This window comes from Pituophis catenifer, unplaced genomic scaffold (assembly GCF_029215685.1).
Source record: "Pituophis catenifer annectens isolate HBS135680 unplaced genomic scaffold, rPitCat1.0.hap2 SCAF_8, whole genome shotgun sequence".
In the NCBI taxonomy this organism is placed as follows: Eukaryota; Metazoa; Chordata; class Lepidosauria; order Squamata; family Colubridae; genus Pituophis; species Pituophis catenifer.
The window spans coordinates 22,467,815-22,491,167 of record NW_027256888.1 but is presented as its reverse complement, the minus strand read 5'-3'; the positions used below and the strand labels follow the sequence as shown (position 1 = coordinate 22,491,167).

The 23,353-nt window shown below is 46.5% G+C and overlaps 1 protein-coding gene and 1 pseudogene across 1 annotated transcript in view; one reads left to right on the top strand and one right to left on the bottom strand.

Annotated features, from left to right (window-relative positions):
• LOC139320230 (gamma-aminobutyric acid receptor subunit alpha-2) overlaps positions 1-23,353 on the bottom strand; it is a 441,414-nt gene that overhangs the window by 114,662 nt on the left and 303,399 nt on the right. The window lies entirely within an intron of this gene.
• Positions 7,849-8,498, top strand: LOC139320543 (transcriptional regulator protein Pur-beta-A-like; annotated as a pseudogene).

Below are 23,353 nucleotides of genomic sequence, written 5' to 3'. Positions count from 1 at the left end.
TCCTTCTTTAGGAAACGCCACCAAAATTGTCTTTTGACCAAATGTAGAGTCTTAATAAACCCAAAATGTCTGGCCACTTTTGCATCATGGGACTGTTGTAGCACTGCCCCCCTCAGGGCCAGAACATACAACTTGGCCCCTACCCATGCGAGACCATCACGAACAGTACACTCGTTGCCGTGGGAGGTGAACCAGTCATCAGTTTTTAGCATTTCTTTTAACTGCTCCCTTAAACCAGTGGGTAGGTCCAATTTTCCTCTCGCCTGAGTTCTGGTAACAACAGGAGCTGCCAACTGTTTCAAATGGATAACCGGATGGATCACCTCCAGCCGTGTGCCATTGTATTCTTTCCTCCTAGTAGGTAGCACAGGGAGAAATTGAAGCGATTGAAGTGTTGTGCCCACTGGACTTGTTTGGGTGACAATTTCCGAGGGGCTTTTAGGGCTTCTAAATTCTTATGGTCTGTCCACACCTCAAAAGGGTATTTTGCCCCTTCAAGGAAATGCCTTCAGGTTAACAAGGCCCAGCAGACAGCAAAAGCTTCCTTCTCCCATTCAGTCTCAGATAATTTGCGGGAACTGTAAACACAGGGTTGTAGAGACCCATCAGCATTAGCTTGAAGTAACAGTGCTCCAACGGCCACACATCACTTGCATTGGCCTGGACGATTAAAGGGGCTTCCATGTCAGGGTGTTTTAGAACCAGCTCAGCGGCAAACAATCACTTTAGTTTTTCAAAAGTGGCCTGACATTCCATGGTTCCACTCGAGCGGTCTAGTAGGCTTTGGCATGGCTTCCCCCTTTGTTTTCAGGAGGTTGGTAATGGGTAAGGCAATTTGGGCAAATGTTGGAATAAACTGCCGATAAAAGTTAGCTAAGCCCAAGAAACTTTGTAGCTGCTTGCGGGTGCAGGGTGGCGCCCACTCCAGGACCGCCCGGACTTTCTCCAGATCCATTTCTATTCCCTCATGAGATACGCGGTAACCCAAATAGTCAATCTTACTCTGATGGAATTCACATTTTGTCAATTTAGCATGCAATTCAGCCACTCTGAGTTTTTTCAGAACTGACCGCACCAGTTTCACGTTTGTCCATGGTCTCCGTTAAGAGAAGAATGTCATCTAGGTAGACCAGGACCCCCTTGTAAAGATGCTCATGTAACACCTGATTAATTAATTGCATGAACACTGCCAGAGGGCCCTGTAACCCAAAGGGAAGCACCCTAAATTGATGAAAGAAGGTACAGACCAAAAACAGATAAAAAAACTATAGACCGATATCCCTTTTAAACACGGATTATAAAACTTTTATGAATATCATTGCAGAAAGACTGAAAAAGATACTAAATGCCATCATACATCCAGATCAAAATGGCTTTCTCCTGGATAGACAAATAAGGAACAATGTAAGAATAATTGTAGACACCCTAGAGTACTATGAAGCACACCCAGAGAAACGAATGGCCTTTGTTTTTTTGGACGCCCAAAAAGCCTTCAAAAATTTAAATTGGCAATTTATGATTGAGCAAATTAAATTAATGAAATTCGGAATCAAATTTGAGAAAATGATAGAAACAATTTATAAACTACAAAGGGCAAAAGTAATACTGAATGGGGATATTACAGACACCTTTCAAATAAGGAAAGGGGTACGACAAAGGTACCCGTTGTCACCATTGTTATTTATTTTGATATTAGAAACCCTGCTAAACAGAAGTTGCCCTGCTGGAATGCTATAAGGATGGCCTCAATGAGGATGTCTACAAGGATTGCTGCTCCCGAGGGGCCCCTCGGTATCTGCAAAGTTGGTATGTGTTGGCTGCTGACATGGAGATCGATTTGGCCAGAGATCTCTACTGTGGTGGTCACACCTGGAACAAGCCACCCTCCTCACCCCAAAAGGGGGCCACAAAGGCCATCGGGGGACCCTCAGGCTCCAAGCCGAAGTCCACCGTGTGCTTCAGATGTGGAAAGGAGGGACAGCGAGCAGCTGATTGTTTCTCCAAGCCTAGAGCCAAGGCGACCCCTGATGGAGGGAAAAGAGCCAACAAACCACCCGCAAAACTGCCCTAAAAGGGGTGGAAGTGTTGAATTCACTCCCCCAAACCAGGGAGAGTTGGGAACTCTGACCACCGACGATGACAGCGAAACTGAAACTGATTCTGATGAAGACCTCATGGTAAGTCAGAGTGGGGGACCCATGACCATCCCAGTGGAATTAAAGGTACCATCTACTGGGGCCCAAGGGAAGATGCTAGCCCTTCTAGATTTGAGGTGCACAAGGTGTGTCACCAGCCCTGAGGTCGTGGAAAAGATGTGTCTAAGACTAAGAACGATGAAAAGGCCCATCACATTCTGTCAGTTAGATGGGTCGGTAGCTGGGTGGGGGCAGCCCATTTTGTAACCAAACGACTTGAGATGTGGACGGGGATCACCAAGAAACTCTGAGCTTTATTGTGGCCCCTGGTATGGAACGACCCCTTCTACTTGGACTGCCCTGGCTCTGAAAATGGAACCCACATGTAAATTGGAGGACTGGCGTGTTGCGCATCTGCTTTAGCCAGCAAGGGAAGAGAGGGAGGAGCCCCTATTGCATGGCCAAAGTGGCGAATGAGTTGGCGGCGGCCACAACAGAACGCCTTGTGGGGGAGGAGAAGATCCCAAAAGAGTACTGGGACCTCCGGGAGGCGTTTAGTGAGAAGTCAGATGTACTCCCCCCCCCCCATCGTCTTACAGACTGTAGTATAGAAATCCTGCCAGGGGTGAAACTCCCTAAACCAAGAATCTACCCCATTACCCCCCAGGAGCTAGGGGAGCTACAAGACTTTATCGATAAAAACCTAAAACACAGCTTCATCCAACTGGCTAAGCCGCGAGTAGCCGCCCCAGTGCTATTCTGGGAGACGGATGGGCCTCTTTGCCTTTGTGTTGACTATAAGAACCTCAATGCCATTTGTGTGGAAAGTGTTTACCCACTGCCCCTCATAAAAGATATGCTAGCCCACCTGGCCAAGGGGAAGATTTTTACTAAGGTGGACTTACAGAGTTAGAGTTCGGATTAAGGAAGGTAACGAATGGAAAACTGCTTTCAATTGCCCGCTGGGTTGTTTTCAGTTTAGGGTGCTCCCTTTCCAAGTACAAGGGGTCCCAGCCGTATTCATGCAACTGATCAATGAGGTACTGCATGAGCACCTCTACAAGGGGGTCCTAGTCTACCTGGATGACACTCTTATTTACACAGAGACCATGGACGACCACATAAAACTGGCGAGGGCTGTTCTGAAAAAACTTAAAGCTGCTGAGCTGTACACTAAGTTGTCAAAATGCGAATTCCACCAGACTAAAATTGACTGTTTGGGGTACCGCATCTCACGTGAGGGGATAGAAATGGACCCAGAGAAAGTCCGGGCAGTCCTGGAATCGGCACCTCCACGTACCCGCAAGCAACTACAAAGCTTCCTGGACTTTGCTAACTTCTATCGATAGTTCATCCCCTCGTTCACGAAGATTGCCTTACCAATTACTAACCTCCTGAAAACAAAAGGAGAGGCGAAGCCAAAATCTTCCTGGCCTCTCAAGTGGACTATGGAATGCCAGGCGGCTTTTGAAAAACTGAAACAACTGTTTGCCGCCGAACCGGTCCTTAAACACCCTGACATGGAGGCTCCGTTTGTTATCCAGGCTGACGCCAGTGATGTGGCTGTTGGGGCCGTGTTACTTGAAGCCAAATTTCAAGGGAAATTACAACCCTGTGCCTATACCTCTCGGAAATTATCTGAAACCGAGAAGAGATGGGCCATCTGGGAGAAGGAGGCTTTTGCTGTTCGCTGGGCGCTGCTAACATGGAGGCACTTTCTGGAAGGGGTGAAGCACCCTTTTGAGGTGTGGACTGATCACAAAAACTTAGAGGCCCTAAAAACGCCCCGGAAGTTGTCACCTAAGCAAGTCTGCTGGGCCCAACACTTTAACCGTTTTAATTTCTCTCTGCGCTACCTTCCTGTGGGAAAGAACTTTATGGCAGATGCTCTCTTGAGACTACCTCAATACAATAGTGCTTGGACGGAAGTGATTTACCCGGTTATCTCCTCGAAACAGCTGGCTGCTCCAGTAGTTACCAGAGCCCAGGACCTAACCTTGTCCGGTGACTTGAGCGAGCAGTTAAAAGAAGCATTAAAAACTGATGAGTGGTTTTTAGCCCACTCCAATGAGTGTACACTTCATGAGGGTCTCGCCTGGGTGGGTGTGAAGCTGTATGTCCCTGCCAGCCTGAGGGGAGTGGTGTTACAACATGCCCAGGATGCTAAAATCGCTGGGCATTTTGGGTTCATAAAGACATTACATTTAGTTAAATGACAATTCTGGTGGCCGGCTCTAAAGAAAGGCATAGAAGCCTACGTGGCAAGCTGCCCTGTATGTGCGTCAGCGAAGAAGCCTCCTGGGAAACCCCCTGGGTTACTTCAGAGTATAGCCAGACCAGGGGCCCCATGGAAGGAGATATCCATGGATTTTATTGTTGAATTGCCTGAAAGTGGGGGAAATACGGTCATTTGGGTGGTTACAGATTTGTTTTCCAAGCAAGTGCATTTTATACCATGTCCCAAGATCCCTTCGGCTAAAACTCTGGCTAAACTGTTTGTCCAGCATGTGTATAAATTACACGGGGTTCCGGAGCGAATAATCTTGGATAGAGGTGTTCAGTTCACCTCCCACTTCTGGAAGGAGTTCCTGGGGTTGTTAGGCTCCGCCCAGGGGTTAAGCTCCACCCACCATTCTCAGACCAATGGGGCTTGTGAAAGAACTAACTTGATATTGGAACAATACCTTAGATGTTACATAAATTATCAGCAAGATAACTGGGTAGACCTGTTGCCACTTGCAGAAGTTGCCTATAATAACTCTATATGCAGCAGTACTGGTTATATTCCATTCAAGGTGGTCTTGGGTCAAGACTTTGTACCCATCCCAGAGTTGCCTCAGGAAAAACCACAAATACCTTCATTGGCTGACTGGATTGAACAGCTACGTGGTACCTGGACTATAACATGTGAGGCCCTGGATGAGGCTCATCGAGCCCGTAAGAAACAAGCTGATAAGAAAAGGGTTCAGGGTAGGGATTACAAAATAGGAGATAGAGTTTTCCTTTCCACCAAGAACCTGCAAACTACCCAAAAGTCGAAAAAACTTGGGCCTATATATGTGGGTCCTTTCCCCATTGTACGCATGGTAAATCCAGTTATGATGCAGTTAGAATTACCTAAAACCTTGCGGAAGATTCATCTTGTGTTTCATGTTAGTTTATTGAAACCCAAGCATATTTCCCCCCTGCATCCGGACCAAGAACCTCCTCCTGTCCCCATACTCATCGAAGGAGAACAATATTTTGAGATTAAAGAGATATTGGACTCTAGGAAACATTGAGGGAAGATGCAGTACTTGGTGGCCTGGAAACATTTCCCATCATCTCAATTTGAATGGGTAAATGAGCGAGATGTTAGAGCTCCGAGGCATCTGCAAGTGTTTTATTCCAAATATCCTGATAAACCTTAGTTATGGGGGCTGTACATATGTTACCTGTTTATGTGATCTTCTATATTCCCTTTATTCTGTTCGCTTTTTTAGGACTAACATCTCTTCTGCAGGAGGGGCGAATGTCAGCCTCCGCCTCTATATTGCTTGCTTGCTTTGGCTGCCATTGTAACGGGGGGAGGCGGGAGCTGTCTGGGTATTTGGGAGGGGGGAAGCGAGCTGGTGGAGATGTCTTGTAACAGGGAGTGAATTGGAGAAAGTTTTTCTCAGTGCTTTCTCTGCAACTGGAAGGAGTGCTGATAACAAGTCAAGGTCAACCGTCCTGGCATACCAGAAGGATGGAGCCACCTGAAGCTGCACCCCACATGACACCTTGGGGGGATGTGGATTGGATAATCCTGACTCGACTCTTGGGGAGAGGGTTTTGGGGATGCTTTCTATATGTGATTTTCGCACCTATTGCCTCAGACCTTGTTTTTCTTTGGTTGCATTCAGTTCATACTCAGTAAAAGTACCTTTCTCTATGAAAATGGAGTCGGGTTTTTTCTTTCTTGAGTTGTGAGGCATACCTGACAAATTGCATGGAAAGACTTTTCTCCCTCAGTGACAGAGTGGCTCGATGTGCAACATCTCCAAGCCCCAAAAATTCTCTGCAAGTTCCACAGCAAGTACCCAGGCAAACTCCATTGAATAATAACTATCTCTCTCTGTTTTTGTCTCTTTTGTCTCCAAGGGGAGCAAAATGTCAGGCCTGCTATCTTAGCATACTGTCAGGTTTCCAAGTGAAGAAACCCATTCAAAAAAGAAATACGCAAAGTTCATCTTTCAAAACAAATTTCTTTAGGTAGGCATCAAATTGGCAAAGGCTTGTAATTCTGGATCTGATACAAACTGGAATTACACCATATAATATTGAAAATTAGAAACATCCTACGAAAGTCACATTCCCAAAGTAAAATCCACATTGCCCGATGTCATCAAATTCCTCCTTTAGTTCTTAGCATGGACAGCCTCTGTTCCCAAAAAATCCCCCTTACAAACAAAGAGAAACAAAAGGAATAAGTGAGTATAATATAAAGCTAACTGAAATGAGTACACATATGTCAACTTTGAGTTTGACAGGCTGACCCCCACCAACTGAAAAGAAATTCCTGCAATGATATAGAAATACACAAATATTGCAATTAGGTTATATTAGCTACACATGTACACATAAAGCTAACCTCCCCTGATACCTGCAAGATCCCCTTTGGGTTTATGTTGATATCTTTCATGGAACTTCTGAACCAATCTATCAGTTTTTCAGCTTTTAACCCAGGAAGCTTCCGAAATAGGGTATCCCTTCCAATGAATTAAATATTGAAGTTGCCCCCTGAAAATTCTAGAATCCAATATCGATTTTACTTCATAATGTTCATGCCCAGCGATAATTAAAGGTTTTGGAGCCGCACAATCCGCTGGCCGCAATGAGGAAGTAACAAACAGTTTTAACAAACTGGTATGGAAAACCGGATGCATTTTCCCTAACAAATGTTTAAGTTGCACAGTGGATTTATTATTTTAATTATTTGAAAAGGTCCTATGAATTTTGGACTCAGTTTTCTAGAAGGCAACTGCAATTTCAAATATTATTTAGTTGATAGATAAACTGTCTCCTATTCTGAAGTGAGGTTTCTGTGAGCAATGTTTGTCAGCTTGCTTCTTGTGGATTTCTGCTGCTGCACTCAAAGCCTTTTTTGTGTTCTCCTATGACTCTTTTAAGGATTCCATCCATTCATTTACTGACATGGATTGGGGAGGGGGTTGTCCCTTGATAATTCAGGCATAGGGACAAATTCCAGTACTAATTTGAAAAGGGGTTAACCGAGTGCTGCTGTGCACGGCATTATAATAGGCAACCTCAGCAAATGGCAATAAATCAGCACAGTTGGACTGTTGGTAATTTATGTAACTTAAATATTGACCAATCATTGTGTTCAAATGTTCTGCTGATCCATTAGTGCTAGGATGGAAAGTTGAACTCAACCCTTGAGAAGACCCAATAGCTTTTATAAATGCCTTCCAAAATTTTGCAGTGAACTGAACCCCTCTATCTGAAATCCTGAAAAGGGGCCAAGAGACCCTGGCTCTTTTTGCCCCTTTTGAAACGTGTGGAGCCAGCAAAAGTTACGGTACCAGAGATTGCTGAACTGCCAGAAGATCGTCCTGTGAATTTTCTCAATGTTCATATCTTCATGGATTTCTGTAATCAATTAATTTCTCCGTATATCCACTTCCCTGTCTCGTGAGAGTATTAGCCAGCACAGATTCTGAGGAAATTACATATGGGGCCCAGCAATTCCAGGCAGCTGGCTCAGACTTCCCCGGGCAGCAAGGACGGTGAGGACGGAGGAGGAGACGGAGGCTTTGGAGGACCTCACTGAGTTTTGAGGGGCAAGTTCCCAGTGTGGGGGAACCGCAATTATTACGTGTACCTGAAGGACAGTCAGTGGGGCTGCCTCCTCCGCATCTGTCAAACCATCAACCGAGGACCCGGAGGTGGCGGGTGCAGTGGGGCTGGTATCCCCGGGGGGCCTCTGGGCCTTCAAAGTGGCCAGGCCATTGCCTTGCTGGCTTGGGGCCTCGAGTTCTGCAATGCTTTGGCTAGGCTGATTGACAACTATGATGCCGACAAAGATGAGATGGGTGGCGGAGGCGGCAGGGGCCATGGAGGAGGCGGAGGAGGAGGTGATGGAGGCCTTTACGGCGAGTTTCCCGAAGGCACCTCCATTGCGGCGGACTCCAAATGCTTCTTCTCTGGCGTGGGCTGCAACAAGCATGGCATCTTCCTGTGAGCCGGTGAGGTGAAGCCATCTTATCACAACGCCATCACTGTCCCTAACAAAGCCTGGGCGAGCTCGGAGGAACTTTTTGCCGTTACACCGATGAGATGCGAGATATCTATTTGTTGCTGGATATATTAATTTTATCCTGAGAGGATGTGCATGTTTGTGGGTGTGAATGAGTTAGGGATAGGTTAGAATTTAATTATTAGAATGGAAGGAATGGGTTTGGAGTGGCTGGAATTAGGGAGAATGAGGGAGCCGGGGGTAGAGAATGGAGTCCCCTCTGCTGAGTGTGCAAGCAGAAGCAGATGGGGGCTCAGATGGGAACCCTGGTTTGGTATGAGTAGGATGCCTTGCTTGCTGGGGAGGTGGGGGGCCGCTGAGGTGGGGAAGGGGATCTCTAGGGGGATGGAGAGCCGGAATATCACAATTATGACGGGGAGAGGTAGATATGGAGGAGCCAAGGGGTAGGCCGCTCTTGAGGAACTAGGACTCGCTACCTCAAAGAGATTACTTGTTCCGGCCCCTTTGGTTCTGGTTCACCGGGCTCACCTCGTATACCTAGTGGCTTGGGATGTTATGGCCCTGGCCTCAGGCTGCTGCTGTTTAATGCCAGGTCTGTTGTTAACAAGGCTCCCCTCATTCGGGATTTAATCCTGGAGGAGGGGGATGATCTGGCATGTATAACTGAGACCTGGCTGGGCCAGGAGGGGGGGTTTCCCCTCTCTGAGATGTGCCCAGATGGGTTTCAGATACTGCAGGGACTCCTGCAGTATCTGAAACCGTGACTCCAGGGAAGGGGTAGAGGAGTGGCAGCTATTGTGCAGAACAGCCTTTGTCCTCGCAGGATCCCTGCCCCAGAGATTGTTGGGTGTGAGTCTCTCCTCTTGAGGCTGGACTCAAAGAGTTCAGTTGGGCTTGTTGTTGACATACCTGCCTCCCAGCTGCGTGACAACAGCCCTGCCTGTGCTGCTAGAGGCAATAGCTGGCTTGGTGGTGGTGTTCCCCAGGCTGATGGTACTGGGGGACTTCGATCTACCATCACTTGGCGATTCCTCAGATGGGGCTCAGGAGTTCATGGCTTCCATGACAACCATGGACCTAACCCAAGTAGTTCAGGGTCTGACCCATGAGGGGGGACACACGCTCGACCTGGTATTTCTCTCGGAACAGTGGAGATATGATCTGGAATTAAGGGGTATAGAGGTCTTTCCCTTGTTGTGGTCAGATCATTTCCTGTTGAGGTTGGACTTTAAGACACCACTCCTCCATCGCAGGGAGGTGGAGCCGATTAAGTGGTTCCGCCCCAGACACCTAATGGATCCTGAAGGGTTTCAGAAGGAGCTTGGGGAGATACCTGACTCCCTTGTCCACAGTCCGGCCGAAACCCTAGTGGCTGCCTGGCATAAGGCGGCGTCTGGGGCATTGGACTGGATTGCGCCTTTGCAGCCTCTCAATGGTAGTGGATCCAGGAAAGCTCCCTGGTTTACTGAGGAGCTCCGGGAGATGAAGCACCAGAAGAGACGTCTAGAGCGACACTGGAGGACCAGTGAATCCGAATCCGACCAAACACTTTTGAGAGCCTTTGTTAGGACTTACTTAGTGGCGATATGGGTGGCAAAATGTTCACATTTTTCTGCACTTATTGCATCCACGGATTCTCGCCCAGCCACCCTATTTAGGGTAACTCGCTCCCTCCTTAAGGTTGGGGGAATGGAGGAACCCTTGCAGGGTAGAGCTGAGGAATTTGTGCAGTTTCTGTCAGATAAAATCGCTCAGATTCAGATGGACCTGGACTCTGATTGGGCAATACCGACCAAGATGACGGGGTGGGTCTTAGTCCTATTGTGTGGGAGGAGTTTGAGCCTGTGACTCCTGAGGAAGTGGACAAGGCTGTAGGGGCAATGAGCTCCTCCACTTGTTTGTTGGACCCGCGCCCCTCCAGACTGGTTTCGGCCAGCAAGGAGATGACACGAGGTTGGCTCCAGGCTTTAGTTAATGCGACCTTGAGGGAGGGGTCCTTCCCGCAGCCATTAAAGGAAGCGGTTGTAAGGCCCCTCCTCAAGAAGCCTTTTCTGGACCCAGCAGAATTAAAAAACTTTCATACAATCTCCAACCTACCCTTTGTGGGAAAGGTTATAGAGAAAGTGGTGGCACTTCAGCTCCTGCAGTCATTGGATGAAACGGATTACCTGGACCCTTTTCAGTCCAGCTTCAGACCTGGCTACAGCATGGAAATTGCCTTGGTCACGCTGATGGATGATTTCTAGCGAGCCCGAGACAGAGGTCATTCCTCTACCTTGGTGCTACTTGACCTCTCAGCAGCTTTCAATACCATTGACCATGATATCCTTCTGGGGCAACTGAGAGAGCTGGGAGTGGGAGGCCCTGTGTTGCGGTGGTTCATCTCCTACCTCTCTGGTCGATCACAGTCGGTGCTGGTAGGAGGACAGAGGTCGTCCCCTAGGCTCCTCTTCTGCAGGGTGCCTCAGGGCTCGGTCCTCTCTCCCCTCCTATTTAACATCTACATGAAACCACTGGGTGAAATCATCCAACGACACGGGGTGGGATATCAGCAATATGCTGATGATACCCAGCTGTATATCTCCACTGTCGAGCCTCGGTTGGGTCTCGCCATCACTGGGGAGGACGACGAGGAGGGGGGCAAGCTGCTGAACTCTCCGGGGGCGTGTCATCAGCTGTTTGAGAAGTCTTTACCACTCGTGCACAAAACAAAGCAAACTCTTTCATCGGAGATGGGGGGGCATGGAGTTTGCAGATGACGCTGCCTTGTGATGTAACAGAGGCGCGCTCCTCCTACAGGCCAGCTAGGGGAAAGAGGGATGATGTTGACTGTTTGATTGCTAATTGATTTATTGTGCTCCTCCTACAGGCCTGCTAGAGGAAGGAGGGGTGATGTTAACTGTTTAATTGCCACTTGATTTACTGCTGTGTATATAAAAGGCGCTCCACTGCGATTGCGTGTAGCGCTAACTTTAAACCTTGTTTCCGGCTTGTGCCTTTCTCCTGCCTGTGTTTGCTGTGCTGAACCTAATTAACAGATTGCAACTGCTTTATTCCAGTCTGGTGTGGGTTTGTTTCCAGTGCAGTTGGGTGGACTGGCCGAGAGAAAGGTAGCGCTCCCCCACCCACCAATTTCAACTGCCTACGTTCCCTAGCTGCGGTCCAGTGAGAAAGGCTGTCAGTGATGGCAGAAGGGACGGCGCTAGGTGATTCGGAGTTGGAGGTCCCTCTAGAGGCTGACGTGGAGGAGGGGGTTGTGGAAGAGGAGAAGCTACAAACTGCAACCCCTCACCAACCGGTGGTCAGACCCAAGCTGCGCCAACCACGTGAGGAGGACTGTGTGGAGACGGCTGGTGCGCAGAGTCAAGGGCTAGACCCTTCGGGACAGGTTTCCGGTAGGGGCTGGTGGCCTAGCTCTACACATACCGGGCCCCAATGGCCATCTACCCCCCCGTTGGGTCCGTCATTTAGAGGTTGGCGGGAAAGACGTTGGACAGACGACGAAGAGGCAGATTGGGGCTATGATACTACAGGGCCTGAACCCAGTGCTATGGATGTCATAAGAGATCGGTTTGGAGAAGGGAGTTTCCGGGACGCCCCGTCTTGGCAACCCTGGGCCACTGGGGCGGAGCCGTTACAAGGCACGTCTTGGCAGGATGAGGGCCTTTCCAGGCCAGAGACTCGGTTTTGCATCGCTAGCCCCAAATTCCGAAGGGAACAGGAAACAGGAAAAGGAAAGGGCCAAATCGAAGACCGGGACTACCACCTGCCTAAGAGGGAGGATAGCACCAGGGGCTCCGAACAACCATCGACCAGAAGAGAGGTAGGAGCTGGAAGGTGGGCACAACATCCTGTGGGGGAACGGAGGCCCGTTGGAGACCTGAGGAGAGATGTACCACCCCCAGCATGGATCCCGGTTCTTGGGATGTGGGCACCACGTCCAATCTGGGGCCCTCCTGCACTGCAAGCCACCTTTGACGGGAGCCCAGACCGTGTGGCGTTGTTCTTAAGCCAGGTGGTTAGTCATCTAGACCAGTATGGTCACTGGTATCCATCACAATGGGCCATCGTGGTAGCCATTATGGCTGTGTTAACTGGCGATGCAGCAGACTGGGTGGCGGGATTACATCGCAACCATGCTAGAGAACTGGTGGACGTGGGTAGGTTCCTGGAAGCTCTCCGGTCGGCTTTTGAGGATGACTCCAGTGTACAAATCGCGGAAGGAGATCTTGTAGCCCTCAAACAGCGGGGTGTTCCTGCAAAGGACTATGTACGTGATTTCCGGAAAATTGCTAGTCGCTTAAGGGACTGGCCCGAACGGATGCTAGTCCAGCAATTTCAGATGGGGCTGGATCGTGAGTTACGTCAAGCCTGTGCGTACCGAGTCCTGGCTCCACGCCTGGCTGTTTGGTTTAAAGCCGCTATTGAACTGGACATTACACTCCGGGAGTTTAGGCCTCGGTCGGAAGTTAATGTGGGACAGAGACGGGTTCCTACGGAGAGGGCCTCAGAAAAGCCAACCACGCGGGTTCAAGTACCTCTGCCCAGCAGCATCCCACCTGAAAGGTCTCAGCGACCGGCGTTTCGTTGTTTTCGCTGCAATCAGATAGGACACAGAGCGGCTGAATGCCCTGTACCTCCGTTACGAGTACAGGCCCAAAAGCCGGCTACGGGGGTAGCGACCAGAGGCCGACCACGACAACCACAAGAACGTACCCAAGCACTTCAGGGACCAACGTCCATGGTAGACCATCAAGCTCGTGATATTACACCAACCACTGTGGCGGGGAGATTCCCGGTGGTGTCGGGGGACAGTGATGACGACGAGCCGGAGGACCCTATGGTGAGCAAAATTGTGTTCCCTTTTGTCATACCTGTGGTGCTGAGGAATCCCCGAAGCACAACGGGTTTTCAATATGGTGCTTTAATAGACACTGGATGTACCCGTTGTCTGGTGCGGAGAAGTGTGGTGGATGCTCTGGGCCTACAGATAAAAAAGCTAAAAGTTCCTGTGAAGTTTGAACAGATGGACGGGTCGTTATTGGGGGGGGCGCCTGCTAACCACGTAACTGAACAAGTGTTGTTGGCGATAGGTGAACATCAAGAGTCCATCCAGTTTATTGTGGTTGAAATAATGATAGAGCCAGTTATTCTGGGTCTCACATGGTTAGATAAATGGCAGCCTCACATCTGGTGGGAGGGAGGTTATCGTAAGCTTAGAATCCCTTTGGGACCTGCTGTCCCGTCCCCTGCTTCTTCAGTGGGACAGTCGAGTGAGGGACAGGACAATAGCTGTGCCTCCACAGAGGTGTTGCTTACACCGGACTTTCCTATTGTTTACCAAGACCTTTCAGCCGTGTTTAGTGAAGAGGAATGCGAAGTACTACCCCCCCATCGGACTACGGATTGCGCTATCGAGTTGGTGCCTGGGGCTAAGTTACCGAAACCTCGAATGTATTCCATGACCCAACAAGAATTATCCGAGTTACGACAATATATCGACAAAAATTTAGCTAGAGGTTTCATCGTCCCTAGTAGATCTAAGATGGCTGCCCCAGTCTTCTTCAGGGAGAAGAAGGACGGTGGGGTTCGGTTATGTGTTGACTTCCGAGATTTGAATGGAGTGTGTATAGAACATCTATACCCCCTTCCGCTTATGAAGGATTTGTTAGCTGCGCTATCTACAGGACGGGTATTTACAAAACTCGATTTACGGGAAGCGTACTACCGGGTACGTATCAAACAGGGCGATGAATGGAAGACCACTTTCAACTGCCCTCTTGGTAGCTACCAATATAGAGTTATGCCGTTTGGACTTCAAGGCGCTCCAGCGGTGTTCATGCAGCTTATCAACGAAGTTTTGCATGAACATTTGTATAGAGGCGTTCTTGTTTATTTAGACGACATTCTAATATATACACGCACATTGGACGAACACGTTGTGTTAGTCCGTCAGGTTTTGGAGAGGTTGTTAGCTGCTAAACTGTTTATAAAACTTTCGAAATGTGAGTTCCATAAGTCAAAAATAGATTACCTCGGGTACAGGATCTCAAGCGATGGGATAGAAATGGATCCACGTAAAGTCCAAGCTATAGTTGAGTGGCAAGCACCGAAAACCAGGAAACAACTCCAAAGTTTCCTTGGTTTCGCGAATTTCTATCGCCAATTCGTCCCCGCATTTGCCGCTATAGCACTGCCGTTAACAGACCTGTTATGCACTAAATCCCCTGTGATAAAACCAAGACCAAACCAGTTATTGCAATGGACAGCTCAATGTCAAAGTGCGTTTGAACAGTTGAAATATCTTTTCACCAGAGAACCGGTACTTAAACACCCTGATCTGTCTCGTGAATTCATCGTTCAAGCCGATGCTAGTGACGTTGCTGTGGGAGCTGTGTTGCTGCAAAAAGATGAACAGGATAGGATACGCCCTTGTGCTTATACCTCACGCAAATTAAACACCACAGAGCGAGGGTGGGCGATCTGGGAAAAGGAGGCCTTCGCTGTCCGTTGGGCTCTACTGACGTGGCAGCACATCCTGGAAGGGGCTACTATCCCGTTTGAGGTATGGACAGACCATAAAAATTTAGAGGCATTACAAACGCCTAGACGTCTATCCCCAAAGCAACTACGCTGGGCACAATATTTTCGAAGATTCAATTTCAGACTCAAATATGTTCCAGCAGGAAAGAACTTCCTCGCCGATGCACTTTCTCGTATGCCACAATATAACAGTAAGCGCGAGGAAGTAGTGGAATCTCTTATACCACCTATTGAGAGTGGGCATGCGGTTGCGGCAGTGTTACGGAAAGAAGCGTCTTTCTTAACGAATCTTCGGATAGCTGTCAGCCAGGATACGTGGGTAAATCAAAACCAAACGTCAGTAATCCTACGAGATGGATTAGGGTGGAATGGGGATTGTTTATACATTCCAGAACTGCTTCGAGCTACAGTTTAAAGACGGTGCCATGATGCCAAACCAGCAGGTCACTATGGTTTCCTTAAAACACTTCACCTGATTAGACGTCAATTTTGGTGGCCACGAATGCGTGGTGAAATTGAATGTTACGTAAAAACATGCCCAACATGTGCGGCAGCGAAACCATGGTCAGGGAAACCACTCGGTCGATTACAATCGGTGGCTGATCCTAGTCGTCCGTGGGAGGAGGTGGCGATGGATTTTATAGTGGACCTTCCGCCCAGCAATGGACATACCGTTATTTGGACAGTAGTAGACCTATTTTCAAAGCAGGTGCATTTTATACCCTGTCGGGGTTTACCATCTGCCCGACGATTGACAGACATGTTTATACAACATATCTACCGCCTTCACGGGGTCTCGAAACGTATTATATCAGATTGGGGTGTCCAGTTCACAGCCCAGTTTTGGAGGTCTTTCGTTCATAGGATAGGGTCTACTCAAGGATTAAGTTCTGTCTTCCATCCCAGTACAAATGGAGCAGCCGAACGAGCTAATGCCGCTGTGGAACTATATCTACGTTGCTACATATCGTATCAGCAAACTGATTGGTCTGCCTTACTCCCGTTCGCTGAAGTCACGTACAACAATATCAGTCACCGTATCTATGGAAGAGAATTCCCTGCCATACCTGAGATAGAACCTCCAGCTACAGGGGTATCTACGCATTCCGGTTGGGCCGACAAGATCCGACAAACGTGGCCAGCGGTAAAAATGGCGCTTCAAAAAGCAGCAAATGAATACAAACTTTATGTTGATAAAAAAAGAGCTGACCCAAAACCGTTTTCTGTAGGGGATCACGTGTATCTATCTACAAAATACTTGAAATTACGATTACCTAGTAGGAAACTAGGTCCCAAATACATAGGTCCTTTTCCTATAACACGTGTGATCAACCCTGTCACTGTCATGCTTAAGCTACCTTCACTGTTAGGAAAAATACATCCTGTTTTTCATAGCAGCCTCCTTAAACCTGTCAAAGAGGAAAGGCCCACACATCAGCCTGTTTCCCCAGGACCGAGTCATTCAGATCAATATGAGCTAGATAAAGTATTGGATTCACGTCTACGTAGAGGCAGGTTACAGTACTTAGTACGGTGGAAGGGTTATCCGCTAGCACAAGCATCTTGGGTGGCAGCTCCAGACGTTCATGCCAACCGGTTGCTCCGTCGGTATCATCGTAAATATCCAAATAAACCAGGTCCCAGTGGGTAGAACGGTTGCTATGCTAACATCTTTATTTTATTCCTGCAGGTGGACTCCTGGTAGAGAGGAGCCGCCTGTCGAGCCTCGGTTGGGTCTCGCCATCGCTGGGGAGGACGACGAGGAGGGGGGCAAGCTGCTGAACTCTCCGGGGGCGTGTCATCAGCTGTTTGAGAAGTCTTTACCACTCGCGCACAAAACGAAGCAAACTCTTTCATCGGAGATAGGGGAGCATGGGGTTTGCAGATGACGCTGCCTTGTGATGTAACAGAGGCGCGCTCCTCCTACAGGCCAGCTAGGGGAAGGAGGGATGATGTTGACTGTTTGATTGCTAATTGATTTATTGTGCTCCTCCTACAGGCCTGCTAGAGGAAGGAGGTGTGATGTTAACTGTTTAATTGCCACTTGATTTATTGCTGTGTATATAAAAGGCGCTACACTGCAATTGCGTGTAGCGCTAACTTTAAACCTTGTTTCCGGCTTGTGCCTTTCTCCTGCCTGTGTTTGCTGTGCTGAACCTAATTAAAGGATTGCAACTGCTTTATTCCAGTCTGGTGTTGGCTTGTTTCCAGTGCAGTTGGGTGGACTGGCCGAGATCCACCCCTCGTCAGTTCAGTGACGCGGTAGAGGTGATGTGCCGGTGCCTGGAGGCTGTGAGGATCTGGATAGGAGTCAACAGGCTCAGACTTAACCCAGACAAGACCGAATGGCTCTGGGTATTGCCCCCTAAAGACTATGCCGATTGTCCATCCTTGGTTCTGGGGGGAGAGAAAATGCCCCCCTCAGAATGGGCTCTTAATTTGGGTGTCCTTCTAGACTCACAGCTGAGATTGGAACAACATCTGACAGCTGTAGCTAGGGGGACCTTTGCACAGGTTCGTCTGGTGCACCAATTGCGACCCTACTTGGATCAGGAGGCTCTCCTCACAGTCACTCATGCCCTTGTCACCTCATGGTTGGACTATTGCAACGCGCTCTACATGGGGCTACCCTTGAAAAGTGTTCGGAGACTACAGTTGGTCCAGAATGCAGCTGCATGAATTATAGTGGGTGCACCTAGATACATGCACATTACACCAATTCTCCATGAGCTGCACTGGCTCCCTATCGGTCTCCGGGTGCAATTCAAGGTGTTGGTTATTATCTTTAAAGCCCTACATGGCTCAGGACCAGGCTATCTTTGAGACCGCCTTCTACCACATATCTCCCAGCGACCAGTAAGATCCCACAGAGTTCGTCTCCTCCGGGTCCCGTCAGCTAAACAATGTTGGCTGGTGGGCCCGCGGGGGAGGGCCTTCTCTGTGGCTGCCCCAGCTCTCTGGAACCAATTACCTCCTGAAGTCCGGACCGCCCCCATCCTATTGGCCTTCCGGAAAGCGGTGAAGACCTGGCTCTTCCGGCAGGCCTGGGGCCGTTGATCTCGTTATAGTGATCTTGTGAGACCCGGCCACAAATTGGAGTGTATGTGTTTTAATGTTTTAATGTTTTCTTTTAACTTTTGTGTGGGATATTGTTGCATTGTTTTATTCTCTGTTGTAAGCCGCCCAAAGTCCCTTGGGAGTTGGGCGGCATAGAAATGTGACAAAATAAATAAATAAATAGATAGATAGATAGATAGATAGATAGATAGATAGATAGATAGATAGATAATCCTGCGAGGTACTCCATGTAATCAATAGATATGCTAACAAACATTTTGGATAATTTCCTGGCTGATGGTAGTCCTGGACATGCTACAAAATGAGCTTGTTTGGAGAATAAATCCACAACGATCCTGTTCTGACCCCCTTCCCCACAGAGGCAAACACACAACCAGGCACGCCTGCCAAGATTTTATTAAGCAATCAGACTAGAAACCCTTTGGCAGTAAACTGTGAAATGCCTGGTTATCTACGGGACCGCCTGCTACCACCAATAGCTTCCCACCGGCCAGTAAGCTCCCATAGAAAGGGGCTCCTCCGGGTGCCATCGACCAAACAATGTCGACTGGCGGCCCCTAGGGGGAGAGCCTTCTCTGTGGGGGCACCTACGATCTGGAACAAGCTCCCCCCGGAGATACGGAGGATCCCGGATCTTTGCACCTTCCGTCGCACGCTTAAAACATTTTTATTTCATCAAGCTGGCCTGGCCTAAATCTTCTCCTTTTTTAAATTTAAATTTTAAACACAAATTTTAATCTGTTTAATTATGGGGTATTTTAAAATTCAGCCTAAATTATTTAATTTGTTTTAATCTATTTTAAATTTTATATCTCTGTGTTTTATCCTCTGGCTGTTCACCGCCCTGAGTCCTTCGGGAGAAGGGCGGTATAGAAATTTAAAATAAAATTAAATTAAAAAAAAAAGTCAGTTTTCACTCACAGTAAGCAAGAGAGAGTTTATCCTCAGTCCGGTTCAGTAACAAAAGTAATCCACAAAGCAAGAGTTAGCCAAGGTCCAATTCAAATATGCACAAGCCAGATTTCAGGTAATGTGATGTGACTCTCAGGTTTTTAACTTTAACCGTCACAAAGCCTGAAGAGCAATCACACCCACTTTTATTCCTTGTGGGGTGTGGCTCAGTGACTCAGCTCAATCTCTGGCCCTCCCACGCCTCTTTCGTTGCTGTGCACACTTCTCTCTCCGATGCTGCCTGGGATCAAGCCAGGATTCATCATCCTCACTCCCTATCTGTTGTTGTTCCGATATGCTTTCCTCCTGGCATATCCAGGGCTGTTCCTCTTGGCCTTCGGATGGAACCTGAGGCATTGCCAGAGAGGAGGGTCCTGGAGAGGGAGGCCTTATCAGTTCCTCCCCATCACCTTCTGAGTCCTCTTCCCCTGTTAGAACAGGCTCGGGAATCGGGACCACAACAGGTCCAGATGACCATATTTCCCCCACTCTCTGGCAGGTCTACTATAAAATCCATTCCTATCTCCTCCCAGGGTCGGGATGGTTCTGCCACAGATTATAAAAGTCCTAGAGGCTTTCCTGGTCTGGTCTTCTTCTTTTTATTAATTTTTAAAATTTTATTACGACACAGTATGACAATCACATAACAAAAACATATAACTCAGCCTTCCATCCTTCCGAGGTAGGTAAAATGAAGACCTGGATTGTGGGGGCAATAAGCTGACTTTGTATAAAAAAGAACACCGCTTGGGGGGGCCGAAAGCCCTACTAAGCAGGTATATACAAAAGTATGAAGGCTATTGCTTATTGCATTGTAAGCCGCCCTGAGTCTACAGAGAAGGGCAGCATATAAATCGAATCAATAAATAAATATAAACATCTCCTCTTTTTTTAAACATTGTTTCTTCATGGTCTTCTTTCCGTTATTATATCTTTCCTCCCATATCTCTTCATTTTTTTTCCATTGTCCCCTTTTCTTTGGTTACATTAATAAACTTAATTTTATACATTTCTATACTTTTGTTTTATATATATATATATATATATATATATATATATATATATATATGTGTGTGTGTGTGTGTGTGTGTGTGTGTGTGTGTGTGTGTGTGTGTTTTTCTTCTAGCCAGGTTTTCCCTACGTAGCCAAGGTTTTTTTGTAGCTCCAGCTCAGTAGAATCTCATCTACTCGGTTCTGGGCTTTTTTCTTTTCTAACACCTAGCAAGCTCTCACTGCTAGGTGGGAGACCTAAATAGATCCATTTCTAGCTCGTTAGCTTTCATCAGTAGGCCACACCCATCTCCTCCCTGTAAAGGCATAGTATCAATTTTCTTACTTCTTCGTAGGGTCTATGTGTGTTTTTCTTCTAGCCAGGTTTTCCCTACGTAGCCAAGGTTTTTTTGTAGCTCCAGCTCAGTAGAATCTCATCTACTCGGTTCTGGGCTTTTTTCTTTTCTAACACCTAGCAAGCTCTCACTGCTAGGTGGGAGACCTAAATAGATCCATTTCTAGCTCGTTAGCTTTCATCAGTAGGCCACACCCATCTCCTCCCTGTAAAGGCATAGTATCAATTTTCTTACTTCTTCGTAGGGTCTATGTGTGTTTTTCTTCTAGCCAGGTTTTCCCTACGTAGCCAAGGTTTTTTTGTAGCTCCAGCTCAGTAGAATCTCATCTACTCGGTTCTGGGCTTTTTTCTTTTCTAACACCTAGCAAGCTCTCACTGCTAGGTGGGAGACCTAAATAGATCCATTTCTAGCTCGTTAGCTTTCATCAGTAGGCCACACCCATCTCCTCCCTGTAAAGGCATAGTATCAATTTTCTTATATATATATATAACATATATATATATATATTATACTTCTAACTTCTTCCCTGTAATTATTATTCTTTATTTCTCGACTCAAGCCATTCATACCATTTATTCCATATTATATAATAATCTGTCTCTTTTTTTTCTTTAATTTCTTTTGTTAATTTGTCCATCTCAGCACATTCTAAAACTTTTTCTATCACTTCTTCATCTATGGGAGTTTTTTCCTGTTTCCAATTTTTTGCATATGTTATTTGTGCAGCTGTTATAAAATGTAGCATCAAATATTTTATTTCTTTGGTGTATGTTCTCGTGAATATTCCTAATAAGAATGTTTCCAGTTTTCTTTGAATTGGTTGATCTATTATTTTTTCTATCCACTTCTTTATATTTGTCTAAAAATTTTTTGCTGCCGGACACCTCCACCATAGATGGTAATATGTTCCTTGAGTTTTCTTACACTTTCAACATGTTGAGATATTGTTTGGGAACATCTTTGTAAGTCTTGTCAGTGGAAGATGCCATCTATAAAACATCTTCAGCTGGTTTTCCTTATAAGCCACAGATGTTAATTTTGAATTTATTTGCCACATTGTTTCCCATCTCTCAAAATCTATTGTATAATTAAAGTTTTGCATCCATTTGATCATTGTGTCTTTCACTATTTCCTCCTCCATTTTATAGCTTAATAGAAATTTATAAATCTTATGTATTAGCTTCTCATTTGACCCTAATATGATTTTATCTAGTTCGTGTTGATCTCTTTGTGTTTCATATGTTTTTATGACTTCCTTATGTTTAGATTGGATTTGTGTTTACGTCTACCAATCAATATCTCTGTTTAGGTCCAATTCGAATTCTTGTTTTGATTTCAGTTTTCCTTGTTGTTCTATTACATCTTTATACCTTACTAGCTGTACCCGGCCACACGTTGCTGTGGCTCAGTCTTGTGGGTATACAATATTTTTTGACTGAGTGTCAATAATTTCCCTCTGTAGCTCAGGTCACGCGTACTTTGCCTCCGTCCCACCAGTCTTTTCACTCGGTCGATTGGATTCAGACCTGAATTGCCTTTCTCTACATTTCTTTTTGGACTTTAATGTCGCTTAATCAATTGTTTTGTTGGACTTTTACCTATTTGGTGCTTGTATTGGGAGAGCTGCGCGTTGTGGGATTGGCGGAGATCTCCACCCGGGCTGGCATTGGTGAGTTTGTGTTCCTGGGGCTCCGGGATGGTGGCCGCTGACAAATATTTTGAATCCAGCAGCCATCCGGAGGATTGTCCTCGGACGCCTCCAAGGATACTTTGCCGCAGGTGTAAGAGCTGGTTTCCCGGCTTGCCGGTATAACCGCCTTCACCTTCGTAGCTCTCCACACCACAGGCGGCATCGGGGTACCTGCTAAAGGTACGGCATACTCCGTTAGTCAGGAGGACGCTTCACGGCAGTTGACATTTGCCGCCATTTTGCTTGTGGGTTTGGCGGCGCTGGCGCTGAGGGGAAAACAACTGGCTCGCGCCTGCCATTGTGGTGCTGCGATGTTAAAGTGCAAAAAGAAACGTAGAGAAAGGCAACTGAGGTCTGAATCCAATTGACCAAATGAAAAGACTGGTGGGACGGAGGCAAAGTAGGCGTGACCTGAGCTATAGAGGGATACGGTACAGCTCAATTCCAACGCAATGTCGCACAAAATAATTAAATCAAAATGAGAATAAATCGAAATCTATGAAAATTCAATTTAACAATGCAATCAGAAACATTGAAATGGAATCATAAAATCTGAAATTTGGAAATCGTAATTGGATCGTAAATAGGAAACATTGAAATGGAATCGTAAAATATTTAGTATAGCGTGTTGCTTTTATGTCCAACAGATGGTGCTGTTTTTCCAAAAAACATATTTTTACCTGTCACAGGTGTGACATCTATATAATATAGGTATATAAAAACACGCGCGTATTCGAATGCAACGTTATGTCAAAATTTCAAAGCAATCGGTGAAGAACTTTTGGAGATTTAAGATTTTGAACAAATGAACATTTACATTTTTATTTATATAGATTATTTTATTTAATTCTATTAAGTTTGGGTGTTTTACTGCTTCAGTTTGGTGAAAGCCAAATTGGTATTTTTGTATAGTGCTGTTTTTTAATTTTCAACCAAATTTGTAATAGTGCATTCCTTAATATATGTCTTTTGAAGAAACTATGTATTTTATATTTTCCATCCCAAAGGAATGTGTGCCAACCCACTTGTAACTCATGCCCTTCAATTGTTAGTATTCTTTTATCCTTTAGTTCTATCCATTATTTTAGCCAAGTTATGCCAACAGCTTGATAATATAGTTCCCATTCTGGGAGTGCTACTCCTCCTCTGTCTTTTGTATCCTGTAATAATTTAAGTTTAATTTGTGGTTGCCTTCCCTGCCATATAAATTTGAATGTTATTTTATTTAATGTTTCAAAAAACTTTTTTTTCCAATTTTATAGGTGTGATCTGAAATAGGAATAAGAGTTTTGGCAAAATATTCATTTTAATGGTGGAGATCCTTCCCAATAATGATATCTATAAATTTCGCCAATTGTCCAAATCTTTCTTT